Source organism: Chelon labrosus (assembly GCF_963514085.1).
Source record: "Chelon labrosus genome assembly, chromosome: 11".
NCBI classification, from domain to species: Eukaryota; Metazoa; Chordata; class Actinopteri; order Mugiliformes; family Mugilidae; genus Chelon; species Chelon labrosus.
The window spans coordinates 15472685-15485685 of NC_140344.1; the positions used below are offsets into that span (position 1 = coordinate 15472685).

The 13001-nt window shown below is 43.5% G+C and overlaps 1 protein-coding gene across 1 annotated transcript in view; it reads left to right on the forward strand.

Moving 5' to 3' along the window:
- Positions 1 to 9072: 9072 nt before the first annotated feature.
- sema4ba (sema domain, immunoglobulin domain (Ig), transmembrane domain (TM) and short cytoplasmic domain, (semaphorin) 4Ba) overlaps positions 9073 to 13001 on the forward strand; it is a 38379-nt gene continuing 34450 nt past the window's right edge. Inside the window, exon 1 of the mRNA XM_084555392.1 lies at positions 9073 to 9318. The gene's annotated coding sequence lies outside the window, so the exon portion shown is untranslated. The remainder of the gene's footprint in view (positions 9319 to 13001) is intronic.

Genomic DNA, 13001 nt, shown 5'->3' on the forward strand with positions numbered 1-13001 from the left:
CACCAGATCTGATCTTCTAACTATACCTACAACGAATACAGCAGAGATGAGTCAGATTTTCTTCTCCATTTAGCATATCATCACTTTCCTTTCTTGCCGTGGGCGACTGATCTACATATTTTTGAATCCAGATAATTTAAGTTATTTAAAATTGTTTGGTTTGTTACGCTGCATGAGGGAACACAGCTGCAGTCCATTTATACAATGAGTTACAGTCTGTTTGCTCTCTGACTGCTGTGCCACTGAATGCATTATACATTACAGACAGAATTATTATCATTATTAGTGGTAACGGCAGTAACAAGTTTTCAGGCGTGGGTTTGGATGCTTCAAAAAATATTGGGAGATATTTCCGATGACGTCCGTGTTTCCTGTGTTTGGCGCTCGGCAGGTATCGTATGGTGGGTTTGTTAGAGGTTGCGCCGGAAATAGAAGCCTGCAGGGATTCAAACTCGGAGGGCTCGGATTCAAACTTACAGTACGTGGTGAATGTAAAACAGAAGCGGTGAGCTAAAAATCTTCAAGCTGCAGACATGGTGGGATAATTTCCCATAATTATGGCAGCATGAGCGACCCTTAACCAAGAGTTACTTTAGGAGTCAATTAGCCGGTCAAAGGAAAATGTATCTGAAGTCATTTTGAGTAATTTTCACTCCAGCTCCTCACATCTGAAGATTTACTGCGTTCTTGTTTTCCGTGATTATAGGATACTAAGGATACTGATATTTTTGGGTCTGTTGGTATGCCATGCTTAGTTTTCCTAGACTTTATAAGTCAAATAATTAGCCGGTAATCAAGAAAATAACTGTTTTTTTTTTTTCTTTTCCACACTGCTACTTAGCAGAGTCATAAATAAATGTTGTTGTATTTTAAGAGCGCCAGTGTTTCCCCTCGTTCCCTTCATACAGAAACAGTGTGATGGGAAAAGCCCAAATTAAACGGAGGAGCTTTTCACTGAGCTCGCAACAACCTGCTATACTTGGCAAAGACACCCCTGTTATTTTCCAGCTCTTGCACTCAACATATATTGTCGGTTCAGCAGTGTGTGTCCTCTTGACGACATGTACGTACTTGTGGGTGTGTGCTAGTATTTGTTAGGAAGCAGTGAGACGGTGTGGTTGCGGCTAACCATTGTTGTGGAGCGTTGCTGCGTGTGGTGCGCCGACGCGTAGGTGGCGGACGGCTGACCGTCGCGTTCCCGTTCCCAGATGTGCTCAAAACATCAGCGTTTTCGTGGCAAATTTGTTGTGACGGCCAAGTTTAAATATAATCATTGTGAGCAGATGTTCAGCCCGAGCTGTTGTACCTATCCCCAAACAACTGCCGCAAGGAATCTCGGATGACCTTTTTTCAGAGGTTGAATGCCAGCATGCTTTGTGAGCACTGGCAAGCAAGCTCTGGTCACGCAATTGAATTACTGCACAGAATAGACATTGTGTGGGATTTCATGCACTGACTGGACACACACACACACACAGCAGTCCTTGCCCCAAAGGGATGAACCACATTATAGTGTACATCATCTTGTATCCACTCTGACAACAAACCCCAATGATGGTACACAATTAAGAGCGGCTGATTTAATTATTCCATGGCTCTGACGCTAACCACTGAGGGCATTTTACAGATACCAGATCATAAATATTAAATTTGTACCATGCACGCACCGAAAAAGAGCTCAACAGTGACAGGGAGAGAGCTGCTACAAGGAGCACCTCCCTTCCTCCGTCCACTCCTCGCCCACCCTTCCACAGAGGCAGCCTATGATGTAATGTTCCTGCTGCTGATAGAGCAACCCCCTCTCCGGCTTTATTTTATTCATTTTTTTTCCCCCCTCCCCTCTCCGATGTGCTGCTGCCGCCGCCGCTCTCACTGGTGGTGATAGTGGCGGTGGATGCGTGCGTGCGGCGCCGGTTCAGCTGCATCCTTGTGCATCTCCCGGGATCCCTGCAGAGCTTCTTTTCCTCTGTCACCACTTGAATGAGAGCCGCTCCTACTGAGCACCGCAAGACCTTGTCCTCTGCTGATGAAAGGTAATTTGTCCGGGCTCATGACACAAGAAATTCCTAGGAAGAAAAAAAAAAAAGAGAGGAAAGAGAGGAGGAGAGGGAGCAAAATAGGGAGTGATAGACAGGGGTTTGACTGAGTGTCCAGTTAGCTGCTGGGTAAATTGCTTCGGTCGCTGAAAGCTTCTTGTCACCGCGGCGCTGGATGCCATGGCAATTGCTCCCTGAGTGTGCGTGCATGTACTCTAGTATGGTGTTGGTTTCCATGGTAAAGATGAGACGGATCCCCGTGCTGGCTCAGAGGTAAATCAGCATGTGTCGGGGAGAGCTACAATTACCTTTGGTGTGAAATGATTCCTCATCTCCTGTGCATTGTTTTTTACGTCAGAAACATGTTTTTAGAATGTGTATATCTTTAAAGATCTGAGCTCTTGTTTCACTTTTTTTGTTTTCTGCATCAGATAACATTTTATCTTACTTCCCTGAAACATATGGCTCACTTTGATTTGTCTGCTCCACAAAAAACTGGGCGTGTACGACGAGAGCCGTGTAGCCGAGATGAGCGAAGCGATGGGCGTTATCGGCATGCAGATTTCTGACTGCCTCGCAAACGAACGGTGCTTTACAGGGTGTTACTGACGCTCAGTCAAGCACTTTTCCTTCGCTGTCACTGTATTTGAACAGGATGTGTAGTTTCCAGCTCTGCTCCACTCTGGTGCCGGTCGTGAACGTACAGTAGTGGATTTTCCAGGAGTTGTTTAACCTTAACTCTTGCACTACATCAGATGCTGAAGTTAATATTTTATGTCTCGTCTGCCCCACATGTAGATGGCCTTATAACTAATTCATCCTCAGGATTTTCCCTGCGTTTGAGTCATCATTCTTTTCCACTTCCTTTTGTCTGATGCTAACCATTCATCTGGTCAGGTCTTTCCTCTGAGAACACAGAGCATTAGGAGCATAACATCACTCTTTTGTAGTAATTGCCTTGATGAACTCGCACATCTCTAAATCTCATTAGCCCTTTGGGATCAGGGTATATTCTGGAAAGGAATTCCTGCTTAAACATACCATGCAATACTTTTCTTCATACCTAAGGAGGCTCGCGTACAGTGAAGGTAATTGGCCACGCGGCGTATTATTCATGAGGCAATTATTCTTCCGCATTAGCTGAAAAACACAATGTAATTAAAAGTCGACTGAAACTGAGAGCAACTGTCCCAGTTGTCATGTTCACCTTCAGCAGTGCTGCCTGAAAGACGAGGTGACGTCATTACACCACCAGAGTCTCATAACATAGTTGAAAATATAGCCCGAGGTATGATTGTACTGTACTCTCTTACCACCTACTAATGATGTGAAATGTGCTGCTAATTTTCGATGTGGAAGATATGAAACCTTGAATCAGCTCTAGAGCCTTATCCATGTAAAGTAGAGCTGCACCCGTGTTTAATACGTGGAATTTTATTATTTTCTTTAACGTCATAGTGACGTTGGAAAAGAGCTGCTATTGTTTGACTGTCAAAAACTCAAAGAAATTCATTATGTTAACGAAGTAAATAGAATTTGGTGAAAACCATAAAATCTGAAAGAATTACACGTAACATTAACAAATAAGCGTGTCTCGAAGTAGATGCCAATGCCAGTGAATTGACTGTTGCAGCCTCAAGGTTGTGATACAGGATTATCTCAAAACTCGGTCAAGAGTGGGGATTAGGAAGTGATTCAGATACCATTTATACATAAAGATCAAGATCCTTAACCACACTGACCAAACAGCTCTTTCAATTAAATATTCCTATACAGTGATACAGCACTGAAAAAAAAATCTCACTACATAAATGGTCATATTGTTCACCCCTTTTAAGACTAACAGTTCTAATAAATCACATGGACATTGATGGCTGCTAACTGGAATTTATTGCCGTGAGAAGAGGAAAAAAAAAAAAAACTCCCTCCTCCCTCGTAGACATGGCCGTTCCTGTATGTGGGGGTGTGTACGTGTGGGGGAGGGAGACCTGAGCTGGAAAACACAGGAAAGTTGAGCTCCTGCCACGGACAGGATGGCACCACCTGAGGAGCATTCGAGCTGTTCCTCCTGCTCCGCAGATTTTCAAAGAGGCCTACACGCGTTGGAGCCGCGCCACTGGCTCGGATTTGACGAAGTGTTAATCTAATAAATAGTTTGGCAGTCGAAACTATCGCGTTTTAGCAGAAATCGAAAAAAAAAAAAAAAAAACCTTTGAGGGAGAAGCAACCACACGTTGTGAAAGAGAGCACAATGTGACACACACCGTGTGATAATGTGGTGGTCATGTGATCAGACTATACTGGGAAGTCAAGTAGCGGTTTCAGACGAGTGAGTAACATTTACAACGGTGATGTGGAGAAAATGAGCAGGTATGCATTTGTTTAATGAAAGGACCAGGTGTGAGTCACATAGATGACTGAAAAAGACACACACACACACACACACACACACACTCTGGGGTTTGTTCGCTGGCATCACCTCCCTGCCAGAGGGCACTCGTCCCACAAACCCTCTCTGCTGGAGAGCTGGATGTGAGAGGTGATGGAGTAATGTCTTTGGTTGTGTCATACCGAGCCATTGCAGCTTTATGTGTTTCCCAAAATGCACAAAGCGCAGGATGACCAAACCAGTGTGTCTGAAGGGAGTGTGATTGATCATATGCTCACACTACACACCACCCGACACCTGATTGCACTCTGTGCCAGGATGAGTCAGTCACCTCGGCTGTGGGTCATGTTGCTTCAGATCAGCTGGCAGTTGATACACCTTTGCTATACAGTTTAAAATTAGGGTTGTGCCACAAACTATGATTTAATGAAGATTTGTCTAATTGCTGACGCGATCAACTTAAATGATGACTTTGTGTTTAATAGTTTTAGCGCTGGTTCAGGAGGAAATCCCTGTGTACATTAGATATTTGAGACAGGTCCTACAATATCTTCATTACAAATCATCATGAACCTTCGGATCCAAGCCGTACAAATATAAAGAATAGAATAAATTCTAGTTCAGATCCTGAAGTTTCCAAAAATACAAAATATGTCAGGCTGAATGTTACTAAAAAAGACAGGTAGAATATTTTCTTGGGCTTGAATATAAAAGAGGCTATGAGTTTTAGACGGAGTAAATGGGAGCTTAATTTAAAGGGCCAGAAAGCGATGGCACTTCATAAAGCTAAACATCCTATAGGTTAAACGAAGACCTGGAAACTGATACTATTAGACAGAGTGGAAGGAGATGATGTTAAATGAGGTTAGATCATGTTTTACACTAACCAGATGTCAAACAGAGGCTGAAAATTCAGGCCAGGGGCCAAATGCGAGCGGTGACTGAGTGGCTGCGACTTCGCCAGCAGTTTGACTTCAGTTTCGAGGGTTTTCCTTTTAGTTGGTATAGCGCTGAGCAGATGCTCCAAGCAAGTGTCGAACACGGCCCTGCTGTTACTATGCAACTGCTGACAACCTGTAAGATGCACAGCGGTGCGTTTTTTTGCTGAAAGGTGAAATATTTTTTTCTCCTTGTTAACAGGGGTTTTACTGCTGAAGACGTGTTAAGGGCGCGGGGTTGTTGCACTCCTCTCCCGCTGGAAGGAAAATAGTTTGGCACGCCGCAGAAAAGCGTTTGATCGCGACAAGACCATCGGTGGCTTCGACGTGAAGAGTCGGGATGCTGTCTGTTCAAATGTGCTGTTTTTTGTCGTGTATAGTTTCTAAGGAGAGAAGTCATCCACGTTGTTGTGTGAGACCACACTGCAACCCTCAACATACCTCTCTTTGAGGCTTAATACCCGCTTAATTATGGAATTATTATCAAAAGGGTACACTGATCTGAAGGAGTTGATTTAGCTAATGACATCTTACTGACTTATTTGATGAGAGATTTTCACTGGGAGTCTGCTGGAGCCAGAGATGTTTGTGTTGCACTTTAAGCCTCGTCTATTTAGGCTTCACTCTGACTCTGTGGCTACGTCTGTCTTTTATATACAGTCCGTGGGTTGCAGTGTGCATTGACACAAAACCGATAAACACAGGAGTTATGTCGAGAATTCGGTGGCTTTGTCGTCACTTCTGTCAGCCTCACTGACTCTAAGTAGCCTAGTGCTGCTATCTGGTGTGTTTCCATTAAGCTAATATGTGAAACACGAGGGCTTATCAGAGCGCTGTAATTCCACGACGGTAAGTCATTTACGTAGAATGACCTGTCAGCACTTCTGCTAGCCGTGTGTGAAGCGTGCAGACGCGCGATTATCGGACTTGGATTTTGGAGTGGCTCTCTTTGATCCGAGAAGCTAAACAATGTCATGTCTGAACGGAAAACGTTATCAAGCTCAAAAGATGTTTTCAGCTACCTTGGCACGACGAGAGACGTGCGTGGTCATGTCTCTAAATGTGTATAAAAGTCCATTCCTCATTATGTGAGCCATACTTTTCAAAAAATGCATTAAGTTTCAAAATACAGTATATACACATCATAATAATAGAAATATATTTAATCATTAAAGCATTTCTTCGAACATCATATTCAAATCTCTTCTACCTCTTAATATCTGTGGATGAAGTTTTAGAATAGTTTCCATTTCCACCCAATCAACGTTTCCGTGACTGCTTATCGTGACCGGCGGGGTGCTCATTGTGTGGAAGTCATGAGAGCAGAGGCAATGAAAAGTGACGTTTTGGGAGCAGCCACATTAACGGGGTCACAAGCAATGCGAAAGGCCAGTTTTCATGTGTTTGACCGCTCTGAGCCACGTGTTTAGACGTGTGCTGGAGGAGTCCGTTTTGTCCTATGGATTGTTTATGAAACGTGCCCTGCATGGCAGCGGCAGGTGGTCCGCATCGACAGGAGATGTGTCAAACGGAGACGGGGGGGGGGGAGTCTGACTGACTGTAAATGAGACATCCAGCGAGTGTCCTTGTTTTTCTTTTCCTCAGAGCGTCTCAGGTGACCGGGTGGAATCTCGACTTTGCACAGAAACCGGCATTCAGAATCCCAACACCTCAAACTTGGCGTTGCGTCTCCCTCCTTAGCAGTTGCCTAAAGTGTATAATTAGCGTCTGCTATTTTTGAAACAGGCGTCCCCGTCTCGACACCCCGCTATCTTACACTTCTCTCTGTTTACCCTGGAAATATTTTTGGAGCAGACATGCGAAGTTATTCGCTTCACTTTGACAAGACTTTTTAAACACTTCTGTGCGCATTAATTGGCACATTATCAAAAATCGGCATGCACAAGTGTACAGTATAATCACACTGGCATATATTCATGCCAGCGCTTTGGATGTTCATTAACAAACCTCAGCCTTATTCAGGTTATTTGTAAGACACTTAAATAAATAAAAGCTCTGTTTATAAAGCAAAACAAGCAGTGTGTGGCTCTTTGCAGCTGAGTGTCCCCTTTACAATTAATGAATCCCCTTCGGAGACTTCGTTGCATCACTTCTGTTGTACTTTCAGTGTCATGGCCTGAAAACAGTGTCCTTGCCAGCGTGGCGTGCATTATTTTAGAACTACTTTCTGGCTCAGCTTCACACAGGGCACCGTCTGCTTTGTGGGCCCAGTTACTTAGCCTGTAGTAGAGTATCTCTATGCATGGATTTACAGTACGTTTCCGGTTCTGGATATTTGTTCTATAGCTTTGCATAGTTGGCTTTGTGTGGAGAAATGCTGGCAGCTGCTTTAAAGTGTTAGCTTTGTGGGAAATATGTAAACACGCATTGATGCAAGATAACATTTCAATCAGGTTGTCGCATCTGGCGTATGTTGTTGCAGATTAACTTGAAAAATGAGAAGAATGTGCCGTACGTGAACAAGTGAACCTTCGTGTTCGGAACTGCGTGTTCGAACAGACTGTATTTCGCAGAAGTACCATAAGTGAAGATAAAATAAATAACTAAATAGTTTCTTTTCGCTCCACCAAAACAAATGCAGCGTTGTGATGTCTCTAGGTTTTATGGCTCAAATCTGTCACCTGAATCTTGAAAACACAAATTGTAGTAGTATGAAAGTAAAGGGTATCATGTTGTGTACAGTTCTAGTCTACCTTTTTTTATTTTTTATTTTTTTTAATTAGTCTTGGTGACTTCTGCATGTTGTAAAAAGAGAATCAACTGAATAAAATAAAAAATAAATTAAGAAAATAATAAAAAATAAAGACAGATTTAGATTGAATACTAACAGGCAAAATTAAATTAAATTAAATTACTTAAATTAATTTTAAAACAAATTTCAGGCAGATAGGTATAGTTTAATTTCTGGTTGCTTGAAGGTACTTGTTTTTATTTTATTTTATTTTATTTTATTTTATTGCAGTGAAGCAGCTAGCCGGGAGACAAACGACTGCAGTCCTAAAAGAATAAGAGCTCTGAGAGTATGTTTAATGTATTAGTTCCTGGCTTATGGTACATGAGCTCGATGAAAGGCCCGTTCGTTGATTAATGACATTATAAATTCAGCCATGTCACGGTACGTTTGCCTGGATGTTTTTCCACTTTACCAGGTAGGTTAGCACACGCCTGCCTTGATACAGACATCAGCGCAATAAAGTTTCATTCTGAGCTGCTGTGGTTGAGAGATATTACAGCTGTTGCTTTTTTCACGAGGTTGAAGGAATTTCCCCTTGAAGGACTGTCAGAAGTCTTATGACAGGACACTTTTGAGTAGTTTTTGATTTTGTTAAGCTGTATTTATTGTTTTAAATTTAAAAGAAATTGAGAGATAATATCCCAAAATGACTTTTAGACCACTGTTTCCTAAGGCATCAGGAATAAAGTCCCACTGCTAAAAAGGAAAGTCTTCATTTGGATGAAATAAATAAATAAAATACACATTAATAGTTGTTCTATAGTCCTTCTCATATGTTGTGTAAGATTTATTTATTACATTACTGCTAAGCTAACCCTCATAATACTACTTGCACTATCTCTAAAAATCTAAACTTGCACATAGCCGATTTAAGTGAGAATGAGTCAAGCTCATGCTGAAGAAGTGCGCCTCCCTTTACTCCCTCTCTCCCTCCCTCTGAGTGTGTGTGTGTGTGTGTGTGTGCGCGAGGGAGGAGCTCCAGTTTGCAGCCAGAGGCAGGCTGTAGTAGGACACAGTGTCAGAGAGAGGGAGAGCGTGGACCTGCGGACTCAGAGCTGTCAACTAACAGAGCTTTAATCTCCGCTGCTCCTGTGGATTTTCTTCCCAGAGGAGGAATCAATCTGCCTGCGTGGCAGCTAAAGGAAACCTGTTTTAGATCCAAACTGAGTTTTCGTTTCACAGCTGACTGGGACTGGGAGTGTAAGTAATGCTGTTACAACTGAGACTGTGTTCATTAACTGTGTGGTGCCGTGGCCGCATGAATCATTGATGTGAGGACGCTGCAGTTCTGGTTACCTAAAGATAAAAAAAAATGCTGGGGTAACATTTCAATTCTCTGATAGAGAACTATAAAGTTGTTTTACGGCTGAGCCTATGTACAGTTTGTTGTTAGTTTAAAGGGAGCAGTGGGTGTTAGCTGACACGAGACAGCCCTCCGCCCTCTCCAGTAGGTCTTTATCGTAAGGTGATAGCAGGGCAAGGGGGTCATTAGAGGCTCGGTCTGAGTGCAAACTTCTGTGTGTGTATTTGTATTTGTTGCTGATTGTGTAGGAGATAGCCTTACATGAAGGGATGTTGGTCTTAGGTTTCTTTTCTTTAGAATCACAGCTATTTACCTGTGTCTGTGTGATATTTTAAGTCTCGTCGGCTTGTTTGCGTGCAGCGGAAAGGATGGCTCTGACTCTTTAAACTGAGGCTCGACTCATCTGGAGTAAGCCTGTGACTGGTAGAGGGGCCTCTTTCCACAGATGGGAGTTAGTAAATGTGGCAGCAAGTGCACACACACACACACACACACATCGTCTCCCAGCTTGGAAACTTTGGGTGAAGCAAATATGAGTGCGGAAAATCTTATGGCGGAGAGCAAAAATGATCTTAATATCAACACGCTGCTCTCTGCTTGTGACAGTGGGGAGTGAGCACGGTGCAACCCGAGAACGTCTTGTATTGTGACACTGGATAGGGGCTCATGACCTGACGCTGGAACAACAGAGGAGCATCAGGTGTTATTCTGTGAAATTCAAATCCGTCACCCCACGCACTGCTGGCAGCACGATCAACACTAACGCCAAACTGTCACAAGTGTGGGTGGTAGTTAATGGGTAGAAAGCGTAAATGGAAATGTTTGACAAAAGTCAGCGAGGTCAAGCCAAGATTTTTATTTACCCTTTGTGTTGACTTTTGAGTGTGCGCTGCTAAGTAACTCTGAAAGAAAAGGGATTTTGTTTTATTTCTCATCCTTAAACCTGTACTCGTTTTCCTTTGTATAGAAAGCAGGAATATGCAAATAGAGCTCATTTGAAAAGATAAACCGCTGGATACAAAATGTATTATAAATGTAAATTGTTTCAAAGTTCTTTTTATTCAAAGCGTGGCGGCTTCAAGCTTCCACATCGTTCTTGTTAAGTTGCATATTTTACCCGAACAGACTGCGTGGACACATCTTAAATGCAGATTTTATGTGAGCGCAGGGGAAAAATATGTCTTTTCCCAAAAAAAAATCTAACTCTGCACATTCATCATTCTGCAAAGCAAAGGTCAAACAATAAGCGTAACAATAAGCAAAGCACATTTTGGGGGCCGGAGTCCGACGATACATTCACAGTTTCTCAAGAGGCAAATCGGCCTCACTGTCATCATCATCACATAGCCTCAAGGAAAACTTGATGTCCCTTTGAGAAGGGTATCTGTGTGAGTCTACCCAACGGGCGCTGCTGGACATGAGAGATAACCCTCACAACCAAGCTTTGACACAGACACAGATTCTCTAGTGATCAACAGACACCCAGCAGAACTGGAATAAATGGGAGCTTTCATAACATTTTTTGAGAATGGCTGATTATTCCATAAGAGGGCGGAATATAATCAACTGTGCTATCCCATTTGTGGCTGCGAGAGTTTTATTTTTTTATTTTATTATTTATTTTTTCTTCCACGGCCTCGTATATATGGAGATTCATCTGTCTGCTGGTGGAGAAAAGCTTGTCTGTGCTGACCTTGGTCGGCTGTTTTCTTTTGGTTTGATCCACAAAGAAAACAGCTGGCAGTTGCATTCTGGATACCGGCGGCCCCGACAATGAGCTGCCTGTATGATGCTGTCAGAGGAGCTTTGGCTCGTTGGTAAAGCGCGGTGCCTGTTATATCAATAGCTCCGATATCCAGACTTCACAAAAATACAATTTATGACGTGGTGATGGTTGCTCGCGGAGAGAGCCTCGCTGGGAATGTTGCTTTGCAGATTGAAAATGTATTTTGACGCGCCGTGCCACTATATCAAGTAGTGCGTTCGTAAGCCAAAAGCTCGGATCGGGGAGAGACCTGTTGCATGATGCTAAATCTGTCTGGCGAAGAAAAGAGAAAGAAGAAATGAATCCAACTGTATCGCAGTGTTTTATCACCGCTTAATCCCCTGTGCTGGCCCCATGTGCACATTTCTATTTTGTCAGCGTGTCCCAAAGGTATTTTCTCAGCATTCGGCTACGCCAAACCTTCTCCTCCATCTGTTCATACGGTCAGGTTGCTCTCAACTCTCGCACTCATCATTATGTGGGATTGATAGAGAGATAAGAGGTATTTTCCTTTTTGGATTTTTATAATCCACGTTGTCCTCCAGATGGTGTCACACACATTTGCTGGAACAGCATATGTTGGTCATAAAATATGCCATCTAAGACAAGAGCTGCTACAGTAACCTAAAAGCATTAGTCCTTAGACGCAGTGTTTTCTCCCCTAATTACTCTGCAGGACAATGAAAGAGGGAAAACAACATGACTGATGAAATGACTAAACCATTACTGCTTCACTGCTTCACGTACCACGCTCCATTCATAAACTTTCACACCCTGTTGCGTCACTTTTTTTCGCAATTCCTAATTGCCTGTGTCGCAATTTCCTGTCCCCTGCTCACCTTTCAGTAGTATTGAGGTCAGTAGAGTTTGCCCAGTTGTCATGACCCCTTTTAAGTTTTCTTGTTGCTCACTCGTGTTGCCTTAAAAGTTTTGATTTCTTTATGCTTGATCCTGGAAAACGCAGCTGACAAAACAGTCTCACTGCAAATTCAGTTTTCGTGGCACTTTTAAATCCCACGTTCCTCAAATGCAGCGATTTTATCTTCCTTTAAGTTTCTGCCTGTGCTTTCGAAAGAAATGAGCGAGAAAAGGGTTAACATCCGAGGCGCGGGAGGGGTGGGCTCTGGAGTGGCCGGCCACTTGTAACCTAAAGGTTAAACACAGGCCTTCAGGGAGTCCTATTACTGTGTACTCACTGATGGGAACTCTGCAAACATGCATTCTGGGAGCACAGCGGGCTCCTCTGTTTATTCCCAGTGCCATGATGTGGGAAATGACTGTGGACGTGGAACGCGGCCAGATCGCTGTGTTTGCTGCGGCATCTCGGAGACCCCTCAGATCAGCCTTTTAACCCCTACGGGACGCGGACAAGAGCACGTCACGTACACATGGAGCTCAACGAGACTCTGCCTCGGACGTGGAGCGTTTTATTTCTGACTTCACCCGCTTCCTTTTGAAGCAGCTTTGCAAAACCATGCGGAGTATGTTTACACGTTCGTCAGCTTTTCTCACGTGCTGGTGTGAGAATTGCAAAACCGCCCTTTTCGGGGGGTGTTTCCATCACCCTTCACCTCGCACCTGTTCCTCTCGCACGTTACATGTTTAATTATAAGATTCTATTTTGATTCTCAGAGCTATGCGTGCCTCTGACACTGGAGCTTTGGGACGACTATAAGATGACTACGCCAAATGTACGTTGGGTTGTTGATGCCGGTCGAACGCTCCCTTCCCGGCCGCGCAAACACATCCACGAGATGATTGAATCAGCCTCCAACCGAGCCCTGTTTAGCAGTCCGTCCCTCCCCCGCCACTGTG